Genomic DNA, 13407 nt, shown 5'->3' with positions numbered 1-13407 from the left:
GTTTGCTCCTGATACTAAATTATGAGTTTAGCACAAAAAGTCGCACATTTGTGGTTTTTCCTCTTTTTTCCACTTCACATTTCATCAGGAAAAACCTGGAGAAATATGAATAGAAACATATCTGAGAATGAAGGAAATTCCTAGGAAATTGAAAAAAAACACGAATTTTCTTGAGCATCTTTCTTTAGCAGAAACCAAACCTGGAATCGGCAAGGAAATCCTCACAGTGGCGGCCGGCACAGGTAAGGGCAGTGGGGTGGGTGTGGGAGTTGACAGACAGCTGGGTTGGTCAAATAAAATAAAATAAATAAAACCACTCACCTTGCGATCGCCGATTTCCTCCCACCCTGCCTCGCCCACCGCTCTTACCTGTGCCGGCCATCACTGATTCTACACCTGTTGATTATCTCACCCTTTAGTATTAGTAAGGTCAGAGGGCAGAAATCCTGACACAATAATCCCTGAACTCTCATAATGCAGCCTTAAGTCTTGCACCTATTGTCTCAGGAAAGGCTGATCCGGGAAAACAAAATTGATTGGCTCTCCAGCTAATGCCAAGCTTCCCTTATTAAGTATGTAATTTTCAAAAAATTTGAGACGTGTGGACCTGAAAATTGCAAAAATTCAACGCCAGACACTCTACTGCATGCTGTTGTACTTCCTTCATTGATTTCAAGAAGAAAGGAGCATGGTGAAGGCCTTAAGGCCTAGCCATCACCAGCTGGTATGATGTTTTTTTTTTAATTAGTGTCCCCATATGCCACAAAAAATAAAAAGAAGAAAAGAAAGAGAAAACATGCTACTGACAAACATGTCAGCCATATGCTTGCAATAAAAATTTGGAATAAAAAAAAGAAAAACATCACATAACATTTTAATAGGCAAATGTGTTTAGAACAGGTATAGAAATCCTTTTTAGTTGTAAAGCACTTCCCAGGAAATAGCAATTATTACTGATGCAAATAGCTGATTTGCTTACTTTGACCTAAAGAAACAGTAAAACCACAGGATATTGTTTTTTTTTTAAAGAATGGATATACATTTTTGTGTCAAGGTATAGCATTGGCCCTAGAGCCTTGACACAAAAGTAGGGGGTTGTACACATGTGATCAAGTGAAATGCCGTCCCTCACAGTGCAAGAAAGACAGAAGTTTAAGTGGGTGGATCCATTTCCCCGATGCTCTGTGCTGTGGTGGGGACAAACAAAGAAAGAAACCTAATAGATATCTGAGCAGATCAATGGATGAAGGGAGCTGACCTAAAGCCCCTTTGCATAAAGTATGTCTGTTTTAGTCATGATTTTGTACATTTATTTTTTTACATGAAGCTGGCGAGACAGCTTAAACTGTCTCTAGGTCAGTCCTCAAAAGGGATTTGTGGTGGATGGTACATAATGATCTGAAAGAAAGATGGTTTCGCCTCAGAAGTATGGGAGGCCTGAAGGCTATACAGTGGAAAGGGAGGAGAGAAGAAAGATGCTGCAAGAAAGGCATCCTGCTTTCTGGCTAGAGGACAAAGCTGTGGCATTTAAGGACATTTGTCCATTCAGTCATGAATGTTCTCAGGGCACCCTCCTGATATAAGATCTTGTTTTAAATCGAGACCGCACAATAAGGACCGCAACACTGAAATCATGTAGTAAATATTGGCGCTTATTGAAGTCCAACCTAATTTCTATAAATAGAAATTGTACTATATATATTTTTTTCAAATAAAAATTGGGAGCCTATATGTTTTTTCTTCAAACTACAAAAAGTTTGAATTCAGTGTCGCAATATTTGAGGCTAAGGGTGTGCATGCATAGTTTCAACCTGAAACATGCGTTTAATTGAGACAAAACGTGTAAAACAAAGCAGTATCTGGGATCTGAAGTAGACAGCTGGTAAGTCTTTTAATCTACACATAAAACGCTAGACTATTTACTACAACATTCAATGCCGGCTTTTCTCGATGAATTAATAATGTGTGTAAACTACTAACGGAAAAAAGTTTTGTGTTTTTGCTAAGAATAAAAATGAAATAAAGATACATTTGTTAATAATATGGCCTCTTGTCGTAAAATAAAAACATCAAACTTTTTTAAATACTTGTTAAAGTTATAATCAAGAGGGAGTATTCCATAAGAAAGGGCGGCTTCCGTGTGTATTTTGATGCCGCCTGTGAGCCGAGATACTCCTAGACACAGCTTGTAGAGTTCAGCACACAGGTTTATAGGCTGCCTAGGACTAGAGTCCATCAGCCTCTTTGTCTTTTACATGGAAAGAGCATAGTGTTTGGTGAGAAGCCACTCTGCGTGCCAGGCTCTAGTTCAAGGACTCTGTCTTTGCGGATGAGACCGCTCCCAAGTTGCTTTACATTAGTAAGATGGCTGAAATCCCTGACCAGTGTTCAGGCCTCAAACTCATTTACTTTTATTCACACCTCTTCCCACTTATCCCGCTGCCGTCCGCTAGATAAAGCATGATGCCAGCTCTAAAAGCAACCTCAAATAAATACATGAGTGAAATACCCAGCGTTTTACCTAGATCCCACACAACTGCTGAGCCACAGCTGGGGCCAATTTATTTTCCTACCTGGCCCCCAAAGCCTGGAATGATCCCCCCTTCCGCATCAGCGCTGCCAGCTCCATCGTTGAATTCCGCAAGAAATTGAAAACCTGGGCATTCAATGGTCTCCAGACAGGGATCCCCTTCCATAGCTGACAGGATTCCAGGCTGCGTGATATGCATGCCGTACACACCAGAACACAACACATACAGGTTCATACCCACCTAGGCGTAGAACGGTGTTGACTGGCTTAATCATAATTTTCCAGCAATTTTATTTTCTCTGGCGTGTCCACTTCAGTAGCCTTTCGCACTTGGGCAGGCAGAGGGTTAAAATCTGATGGCCCAGTGCATGCTGAGTAGCACGTGCTGCATTAATGTTCCCCTGCATTTGCATTCCAGGACCTGCCGCAGTCCTTTTTTATGATTCGTAGCCTATTGATTTTCCCATACAGCAATACCATAAAGAGCAAAGAACATGTAGCGGGAAGTATGGGCCCATTATCCATCCCTAACATATGGCTGTAAATTGGAAAAGGCTGCATCGATTGAGCGCAGTGAATGCTGCGGCGGCGAGATAAGGCTTGAGCGGCTAAGACTGATGGAGCCGTTGCTTCCATTCATTATGTCCATGCGGCAGGTTTTCAGTTCATGATGTGTATCCATTCTGTGCAGTCTGCCAACCAGGTCCTAACTCCTCCAATGCGAAGCTGCAGTTGTACGCAGACTCGGAGTGACGCGTGCATTGCAGTAATGCTGGCTTTATCTGCCTGGCTCTCTGCATTGCAGTCCTGTTGTTATTTTTTCTGGGCCCCAGCTGTGCAGTTCTGCGGCAAGCGATGGATTCAACCAGATCTGTGACTGGGGGTGAGTGTCTGAAAAGTTTCAGCGCTCCGTCCATCATCTCCTTGAGTTTGGGTTATGCAGCGAGTAAACATTCGGGTCCTTGCAGTGCAGGCCTACAATAAAGCTCTCTCCAGCCCATGCATTGCAATAGTCAATCCAGGTGCTTGCAGAGCATTCCTGCAGTGAGAATCTTTTTGTCCCTGCAGTGCTGTTCTGCAGTCCGGGTCGGTCCTTGAAGGCCTGCATTCAGTAAATGTCAGGGTGCTTGCACAGCATTCTGGCCTTGAGGATTCATCTGCTGCAACACAGTGCCGTGCTGCAGTCAATATCTAACTCATGCCTGCAGTGCGTTCCTGCATTCAGACAGTGCATTCCTGCAGTCAGGTTCCATCCACCCTCTGCAGTGCTATCCTGCAGTCAGAATACAATGGGTAGCTGCAGTCCGAACAGATCTGATGCCTACGGTGCATTACTGCAGTCAGTGGACTCCCTGCCCTCTGCTGATTGGACACATCTATTCAGAACTGCAACTCTAGTTGGCTGAGATGTCTCTGGCTCCCCATTTACCCACAATGGTTGATCAAGAAGCATTACATAGAATTGAGACTCATGCACGGCTGCTGCTTGTTGAAGGCTCTGGCCATAGGCATTGGTGCTGGGATAAGGAATGGAATGAGAAGCAATTACACATTTAAAGATTTCGAATATTTACTTTATGCCTTTTCAGGGATGAATGAGTCTTTTAATCTCAAAAGCATACTCTTAATACTGACTTTCTGTGGTGCGTAACATAAAATACCCTTGGTATATACCCTGGGAATCAGCAAACTTCCCTGGGTACTTGAACAACTGGGACCCAAAGTAGACATTTTGCTGCAGCCATTGCTCATTATGGAAGCGGCTGAGGGTGACCACCCAAGGTGGATTGCCTGTGTTCTGTCTAGAAAGACAAAGCACACTCTTCGTCCTTTCCCCACATTTAAGATTTTGTAACGCTATTGCTGGCAAAGTGTGTAAAATCCCTGCTATAGAGTGTTTTCACTTTTCGAAGAAATAGTAGAACAATATTGCTGTGCTAAGACCCACATAAGTCAAACATCACCAGTGTGAGTATGTACGTTCACAAACCTACTGGTGGGAACGTTGAAAGAGCGCCCAATATTGGCGCGTCAATGCGACGCATATCGTTGATGCACAGCTGTCCCGTCTGTCTAATGTTCTTTCCCCCCACAACAACCACTGAATTATTCAAGTGGTGCAGAAAGCCTTGGTTATTGCCAAGACTGCAGAACGTAAGACCTTCCATGAAATCAGAGCAAAGTCAACGCGGGGCCTTAGTACCAAGTATTGCTCCTGTGGGAACAGTGTCCTCCGTGTTTAATGAAACCACCGCTCTAAGCCTTCCTTCAGACACAGCATTAGTGTGCCTGGTCCTCTGCTCCTTGCTAGTCCCGGAGTGCTGCAGGTTCTGCGTTGAGATGTCGCCTCACATCTTGAGAGCTGCCAGCTTCCTCACCTTCACTGCTCAGTGAGTAAGCAGGAGATTTGTTGGCTGGCCTTAGCTTGTCCTCTGTCTACAGCCATAAGCCTTGGCTTCGAGTTATTAGCTGGAGCGGTAAGCCTGTCGCGTTTCCCATCAGTGCAGCTCATTGCGGCTGGTACTGTATCAATCTGTGCGTGAAATCTCCTCTCACTCTCAGTCCGCTGCAGCCTACCATTATTATGAGAGAGTGAAGATTAATGTACTTACGTGTTTTATATTTTTTATTCTTCTCAATTCGCTTAGGTGTGCACCTCCAGAAGATTCTGCATCCAACAAGGCAGATTGGTACATTATTTGAAACCCGTACTCTGCTTAAATTGTCCTAGAGACAGATTTATGGCAAATTTGTTAATCTGCTATCACAGTTTGTTAAAAGTTTTAAGATATTTATGCTAAAAATCAATATTAACTTTTGTATTTATTTTTATATTTACTTATTCAATTTGGAGTTTTGTAGGGACTCAAACTTATGTAATGGTATATTCAGTGTACAATGCATGGACAAAACCCAAAGGACATAATCCCTGTTGCACAATGTTACATAAGAGAAACTTCTCAACTGCAGCAAATATTCCTTGTTAGCATCAACACAGAATATACTATGAAAGAAATATTCGAATAATATTCCGGGTATCACAGTACATTACAAAAGCACATCTAAAATAGATATTGGTTAAAAAAGGATTTATTATTCATGTATAATCATACTTGGACCTCCCTGAGGGTTACAATCTAAAAAGTTTATAAATGTGTCTCTTTTTAATGAGACATTTATAATATGTTAAAAATACACCAGTAACCATCTTTCACTGTAGGTCCGAAAAGAACAAGTCGTTGGCTGATGAGATTTCCCTTGTCCAGGGTCTTCTTCTGAAAGGGACCTCTCTGAGCATAGGCAGATTTGTCTCCCTGTGGAGCATATTTGGAAGGGTGAGTGCAGCGCCCACTTTGGAATTAAATACTTGAACTAGTTTGAGTTGGACCCGGCAAATTGTGTTGAATTATGGAGAGTACTTTGAAAGGAAAGCAACCTGGACTTGGAATTTAGTTTGGCACCCAATCTTGGTTCTGAATGGTGCAATCTTTGGAAGCATCCATTTGATTTGGCAGGACGCTAACAAAAAGTTTGTTAGTCCTGGTTTGAGCCCCCAGTGCCGTTTTGATATCTTTTTCGTTCATTGTCGTTAGTAATATTTGAAGGGTCCAGAATGTGCAGTTGTGTGATTTCATTACTCTTGCAATTTGAGTGTCCAAGAACAGGAAGGCGTAGTCAACAAACAAACCCAATCAGAAGGTTCCTAGCGGGTTCATTTAGGTGAAGGTATTGCAATAATCGGTGCAGGGACCCGAAGAGGCTCAGCTCTGGGATTTTGGGATTTTCATCCAAGTACAATGAAGGGCTCCTCTGCACATGATGAGTCATTCATGGGGGACATTGAAGGTGGTGCCTTAAATGTAGTTATTTATGTATTACAGAGGCATTGTTATGTTGTATGTATTTGTATAACATGCCATCAACCATGAGGGTATCCTGGCACTTCGCAGATGTGGAAGGCTAGTCCCGGTGAGCTGGCAGACTTACTCGAAGGGCTAAGTCTGCAGTTTCCTGCAGGAGTCAAGAAGAGAGGAGGATGTTCTGATGTAAAGTAGGAAGTCAGTCCAAGATGTAGAGGCGATGTATAAGAAGAATTGACCTCTGAATCCGCTTTTGTGAATGTGTGGTATGTGTGCTAGTAAGTGTCCGGCATATTGGAGATGCCAGGAGGGATGGTGGAAATGTATGTGGTTGATTAGTAGGGCTGTGTAGTGAGGAGTTTAAACTGTGCAAGCTAGTGAATCAGGAGCTAGTGTGGGACATTGAGGATGAGTTTAGCAGCTGTGTTATGGGTAGTGTGCAGTATCTCCGTGGGCTGCTTGGTGATTCCTAAATAGAGGGACTTCCAATGATCCAGTCTGCTGGTGATGAGGGCTTGAGTGATGGTCTTTTTGGTGTTCTCTGGTAGCCACTTGTAAATCTTTCTCAACATCCTTAGAGCGTGGAATCAGGACACAGTTACGGTGTTGACCTAGGCAGGCATGTCCAGTTTGTTGTTGATGATCTCGAGGTTCTTTGCATGTGGGCTGGGGGTGGGTCCGAGGTCTTTTCGTCACCACGTGGGGTCGTACGGTGAGGTGTTCTTTCCAAAGATCGCTACTTCTGTCTTATCAGTGTTTATTTTAAGACAGTTGAGCTTCATGCAGGTGGTCACGTCAGTCATGCAGGTGGGGAATTTGTTCCTTGTGCTGGTAATGTGTCTAATAGAACAGTATCAGTTGTGAATTGTTGACTTGGAAAAGGATGTTGATGTCATGTGCTCTAATGATTTCAGCAGGTGGGGCCTTGTAGATGTTGACAAGGGTGGGACTGAGAGAGGATCCTTGAAGTACTCCGCAGATGAGTTCCCCGGGCTTCCAAGAGGAATGTTAACATTTTGACTGTTTGAATTCTTATTGTTTACGAATGCACATATCCACTGGAGAGCTGGTCCTTGCATACCAATATATGTGTAATCCTCTGAAACGGATGTGATGGGAAACTGTACCGAAGGCTGCTGAGAGGTCCAGTAGAATGAGGGTCGCTCTTTCTCCACTGTCTAGGATCATATGAATGTCATCTGTTACTCTAATGAGGACTCTCTTTGTGCTGTGGTTGGGTCTGAATCTTGATTGCATGGTGTAGATGAGTTAATAGTTGATGAGGGGATTCGCGAGGTGATTGAGGCATCTGTTGATGGCTTTGTCTAAGACTCTGGCTGGGTATAGTAGTAGGAAGCGTTGTTGACAATTTGCGAGCTTGGTGGGTCAGCTGAGGTTTTCTCCTGGAAAGTGTTGCCAAATGCATGCTTCCAGGTTTCTGGGAATGTGGCAGTGTCGATGGAGTTGGTGAGGGCTTTGTTGATGAAGGTGATACCATTGTTGAAGGGGTGGTCAGGGCAAGGGTCAGACGGAGCTCCGGTAAGAATGATCTTCATATATGTTGTAATTTTGTCTTTGGCAATTGCGTTCTATGAAGTTAGGGCTTGTTCTTTGTCTTAGGTCTGCAAGCTGTCTACAGGGTTGCTGGGTCATTTTGAGGGTCGAAGTTGTGATATATGGCTGTGATGTTGCTGTGCTAAATTTTGAGAGGCTATTGCACAGTTCTTGAGATGGGGTGATGTTGCTGGCATTGGCTGTTGGTGTGATGAAGTCTTTAATAATCTAGTAGATTTTTTTGCCGATTTTGGAGCTGGCGACCATGTTGGTCTGCTAGGGCTTTCCGTTTCATTTACCGGATTTGCTTGTGGGAGCACTTCAGGTAGTATTTGAAGACATTCTTGTCAGTGTCTTCCTAGCTTTATCTCCATCTCCATTCCAGATGCTTGCAGTGTTGCATGGTCATTCTGAGTTCATCTTTGTATCAACTGGCCTGAGTTTGTGTTCTTGCTGTTTGGTTTTGCTTGTGAGAAATTCAGAGTAATACAATATTTCTGTCTTGTTTTTTAGCTGTACTACTGAAGGCATTAAAAATTGTAGGAATTGGTGACGCCTGAGTTATACAAAAGGGCAGGAAAGTCCTTAAAGACCAACTCAGGCCATGGACAGATGCTTCTCGAGTTGATATGTGATAGTTTATGATCATCATCCTTGTGAAGCGATGCTTACATAATCAGATGTACCTTCCTCCTCATATTGGTGTTATACCAAAAATATAGTTATGCTATTCCATTGAGTGTGACGGGCTAAATCCTGATTGTACTTCTGTATTAGGCTTTCTGTATGAAGGTGCTGTTCAGGCAAGTCAACTACTGAAGCAAATATGTTAGACTCATGTGAAGATTGCCTATAGGGCGATAAATTCAAGGGTATGTTTGCTCTTATTTTGGTTTTGAGGAGTGGTGTAATGACCGCCAATGTCAGTCCTTGCCCTTGAGATGCATTCAATTTGTGATTTAGGGGTGGCAATAGATACACAGTCCGCGAGTGCCAGGGAGGGTATTAAGACGACAGTGGACGATCCCCATTTTTGGGCAGCAAAGGTAAGTGGAGTGGCACAGCTGTTCACTGTGTAAATGGGAAGGAGCCATGCTACTTGTGACTGGCATGGCTACAGATTGGGTGAGGGTACCGCTTTAGCTTCTGGATGCCAGGCTTCTCTTTGTAATAATGTTCATCTTGGAGTGATTGTAGTATTCAATGCTATTAAATAATTCTCGTGAGAGCGCCTGGATACCCTCACAGGTGACAAGTAGCGCTTTACAAATCTACTGAATGATTGACTGAGAGTCTTTCCTGTTTAGATCTTACTGGAAGGCAGAATGGGCTGGGGAAGGACTCGTTAGCGTTTATCGAAGCTGCCTGCTGACTGGGCTGCGTGACATTTTTTCCCCTCAGTTAAATGTGATTTTTCCCCATCTTAGTAACAAATATACATTTGTACACCAGGACTTTCGAGAATTAATTGATAAGAGTATCTCCTTTAAGTTCATAGATTTGCTTTTGGTTTTTACTAGGTATTAGTCTTCAGTTTAATTTGAGGTTCTCATCAAACGCTGTTACCTTTTGTAAAATAATTTTCTGGCCTGGAGGAGGTCTTTGATGAACCCTCCTGCAGTAATATTTACATATTTTATTACATGTGCTCACAGGGCCTCATCAGCTGCTTCCAAAAGAACCCGTGTGAAATGAACCAGGGCCTCGTTACCTGATTCAATAAAGGGCCGGTGTTTAGTAGAAGGGCTATTAACGGATTGTTAAATTATGCATGAGCATCCATCTTTAATCTGTGCTACATGAAGTGCCTATAAACAATTTACATGTTTCTGGCTTTGATGTGAATGGGCAGGTGATACTTAAAAACATCAGTTTGACTGCTTATTAAATGACACATTAAAGTCAATTCTACCTTGAAAAAAAATGTGTTACTCTTGTTGGCATAAGGATGCATATGCACAGTGTTGTCTGCGTCATTCCTCTGCAGCACATTGGTCGGTTAAACATTGCTCAGTCTCGGGTACTGTTTAAATTTTACTGTCGAGTAATTGTCTGAAGTATCAGTGTTTTAGGTGCAAAAACCACAGTTGATGGACAGAATGCAGAACAATGTCATACATTCACCCCTGTACAGAGATCTAGGCCCAAATCCATCGTTTTTTTGCACTCCATACCACCCCAGTTCAGACATGGCCATATGCAAATCAGTCTGACCTTGTGCCTCATGGGAACAGTCCAGCCCGAACTGCCACGCCATGCCTTCCCTGGACCGGAAACAAGCTTCCGAGGACCGGTTTCTGGCATTCCAGCCGTCTTCAGCCCGGCTTGCTTGAATCCAGTGGTGTGGAGAGCATGGGACTCACGTCTGAGCATACCCATCCCACTCGGGATGACAAATGCAAAAACCACAGTTGATGGACAGAATGCAGAACAATGTCATACATTCACCCCAGTACAGAGATCTGGGCCCAAATCCATCGTTTTTTTTGCACTCCACACCACCCCAGTTCAGACATGGGCATATGCAAATCAGTCTGACCCTGTGCCTTATGGGAACAGTCCAGCCCGAACTGCCAAGCCATGCCTTCCCTGGACTGGAAACAAGCTTCCCAGGACCGGTTTCTGGCATTCCAGCCGTCTTCAGCCTGGATAGCTTGACTCCAGTGGTGTGGAGAGCCTGGGACTCACGTCTGAGCATACCCATCCCACTCGGGGTGACAAATGCAAAAACCACAGTTGATGGACAGAATGCAGAACAATGTCATACATTTACCCCAGTACAGAGATCTGGCACGTGAGGCACATGGTCAGACTGATTGCATATGGCCATGTCTTAACTGGGGTGGTGTGGAGTGCAAAAAAACGATGGATTTAGGCCCAGATCTCTGTACTGGGGTGAATGTATGACATTGTTCTGCATTCTGTCCATCAACTGTGATTTTGTATCAGTGTTTCAGGACCACCCTTCCCACACGGGCGCATACACACCATACTGAAAGAAAATAAAGAGAGGCGTCAAACGGGACAGGATGTGGCGCGTGGGTCAGAGCTACCCACCGTGGGACTGGGGAACCAGGTTTTGCTCTCTGCTTCAGCTCAACATATTGTGATTCTGGGCCTATCCCCTAATCTCCCCATGCCCAAAAATGTATGTGTTCTTGTGTAATGTACCTTGTGCTCATGTAAGGCGCTCCAATACCTTTGGGTCAAGATTGCACTGTATAAAACGGAGGGAAAAAAAACAACTATTAAATTAATAAAATGTGTGGGGTGGGGAGAGATATAAGACTCTCCCCAGCATAAAATGTAAGCCTGTGTCGTGAAGTGACTATAGAATGACTAAGGGAAAATTAGAATGCCGCATAGGAAATATGATTCCTTATGTAGCCATTCAGAGGGGATGTGGATTAGTAAATCTATCTTGACTATTCTTATTGGAAAAGGAATAAGAGATTTGCATATGGCTGACTTCCTTCTGTAATGGCACAGGTGAGCTAAAAAAAACAATGGGGTTCAGATTAAATCTTACATTTCCATACAGCGCTTTTTGCAGGACTGGGGCAGTGTCCTTGTTTGCAAAGCATAAAATTGTTGGAATGCTGTTGCCATGGCCTGTTGAAAAAGAGATCACAAAGTCACACTGTAGGGTGGTCTTTGGTGGAGCCAAGGGATCACTAACCTTACAAACAAGTTAGCGTTCATAAAATAGACTATGGCCTCAAGAGACAAGGGGCGCCTCTAAAGGGTTCATAGGGTTAGATCTGGATCTGACCCCCAATGAATTGGGAGCTTGAGGTCTGGGGGTGCAGTTAGGATAATGTGGTGTACTCTTGTGCAGCTGAGTGAGGACTTGGCTGATCTCTGATAGTACTTGTGTGCACTCTACTGGTAACACAGGCTGTAGGTTGGGTGGGGGATCATACCCTTTCCTTAGAGGATGGAAGTTACCGGAAGTTGTAAGTGGTGAAAAAGGAGTGTCAGCAAATAACAAAGGCCACTTGGTGATAGCAGGTGTATTGGCCAGACTGAATCAACCTTCCTTGGTTGTTCACATGCACTTATAGTTGTTGCTGCTTAGGTGTCTTCCATCTTTGGCGAGTCACCATTGTGGGCTGCTGCGACTGTTTGTCTGTTTTGTGTTCTCGTGTTCTACTTATGCTGACAAGGGATGCTTTTTGCAGTGAGCCCTCAGATAGTTAGACAGCAGCTAGATCAAAGAGACACACTGGCAAAATGTGCAACATGCCGCTCCTTGCTTCCCGCAAGCACTAATGGTTAACGTAGGTTTTATCTGCAATAACTTTCCAACTACTAAAGTGACACTCCAGCTAAATGTTTATTTATGGGGTAGTTGGGCAGGATGCCTCATCAGAGGTTGCATGGTTCAATTTTAGGGTATCAAACAATAGGCTCTTGGGGCCTTTTTACAGGTTTTCTTCTACTCTTGTGGTGTCTCCCTCCTTGGGGGCTTCAGTGCTGTCCTGCAACATAACCGTGATGATGGAATGCCACCAGACGGTCCTCGACAAAGGGTTGAAAGAGATTACCCCTTCAGAGAAATTGGGACAACGAAACAACATTTCGGATGGGAAAGCTGGCAAAAACATCTGGGAGTGGTTATCCTTATACCATCCATAGTCCCTGCACAATAAAGGATTTGGAGAGGCCTAATTGATATTGTCTGGGTCGGATGTATGACGTTAGCACGCATACTATTACCACGCATACCTTTACAATGCGGTATTTACAACGGATACCGTTACAACGCATAGCGCTTTGAGGTGCTGGATAGTGGTAAGTATAATTTTATATTCCAACTCCAGTCCCCGTGGACACTAGGGAAGGTGTTGGATATAAAATTAAACGTATTCCCTATCCTAGAGCGCCCCCCAGCGCAATGCGTTGTAATGGTATGCGTGGTAATGCCTGCGTTGTAATGGTAGTGCGTTGTAACAAATGCGTGCTAAACGTTGTATACCGTCTGGGTCATCAGAAATTCTTTATGGCGCATTGGAAGCTGATCAATTTAATTGGGCTAGAAATTGACCTTTTGCCCAGACAATATGATGATGATGCTGAATAAAAAGCATTTAGGGGACTCACAATATTAACATGTATTGCATGATAGCGTGAGAAGCTAATTTATAAGGCACTGTCCGGGTGAATGGAGCTTCCAGGGGACTGTAAGCCCAGAGAGAAGACGAGGCTCTAGCTAATGAGGAGGAAGGTCCCAAGGGGTTAAGCGTATTAGGTGGGCATAGTAGTACATGGAAAGTGGTGACCACAGCTCAGCAGAGGTGGCAGGAAGCCAGATCTAATCATCAAACCTGGAATTAATAACAGTTTTTGTAAAATGCTCTATGTCTAGAAAAAAAGGTTATATTTTAAAGGCTATTTTTCAGCAAGATATGAAACTCTCTCTCCCAAGAATCACGTGATTTGCATTTTGTAATAAAATGTCCC

At 43.7% G+C, this 13407-nt stretch overlaps 1 protein-coding gene across 1 annotated transcript in view; it reads left to right on the top strand.

The window, feature by feature from the left end:
* The window catches only part of LOC147703004 (serine/threonine-protein phosphatase 2A 55 kDa regulatory subunit B beta isoform-like), a 255474-nt gene that overhangs the window by 95837 nt on the left and 146230 nt on the right, over window positions 1-13407 (top strand). The window lies entirely within an intron of this gene.

Source organism: Lissotriton vulgaris, chromosome 7 (assembly GCF_964263255.1).
Source record: "Lissotriton vulgaris chromosome 7, aLisVul1.2, whole genome shotgun sequence".
In the NCBI taxonomy this organism is placed as follows: domain Eukaryota; kingdom Metazoa; phylum Chordata; class Amphibia; order Caudata; family Salamandridae; genus Lissotriton; species Lissotriton vulgaris.
This window is presented reverse-complemented; position numbering and strand designations above follow the sequence as displayed.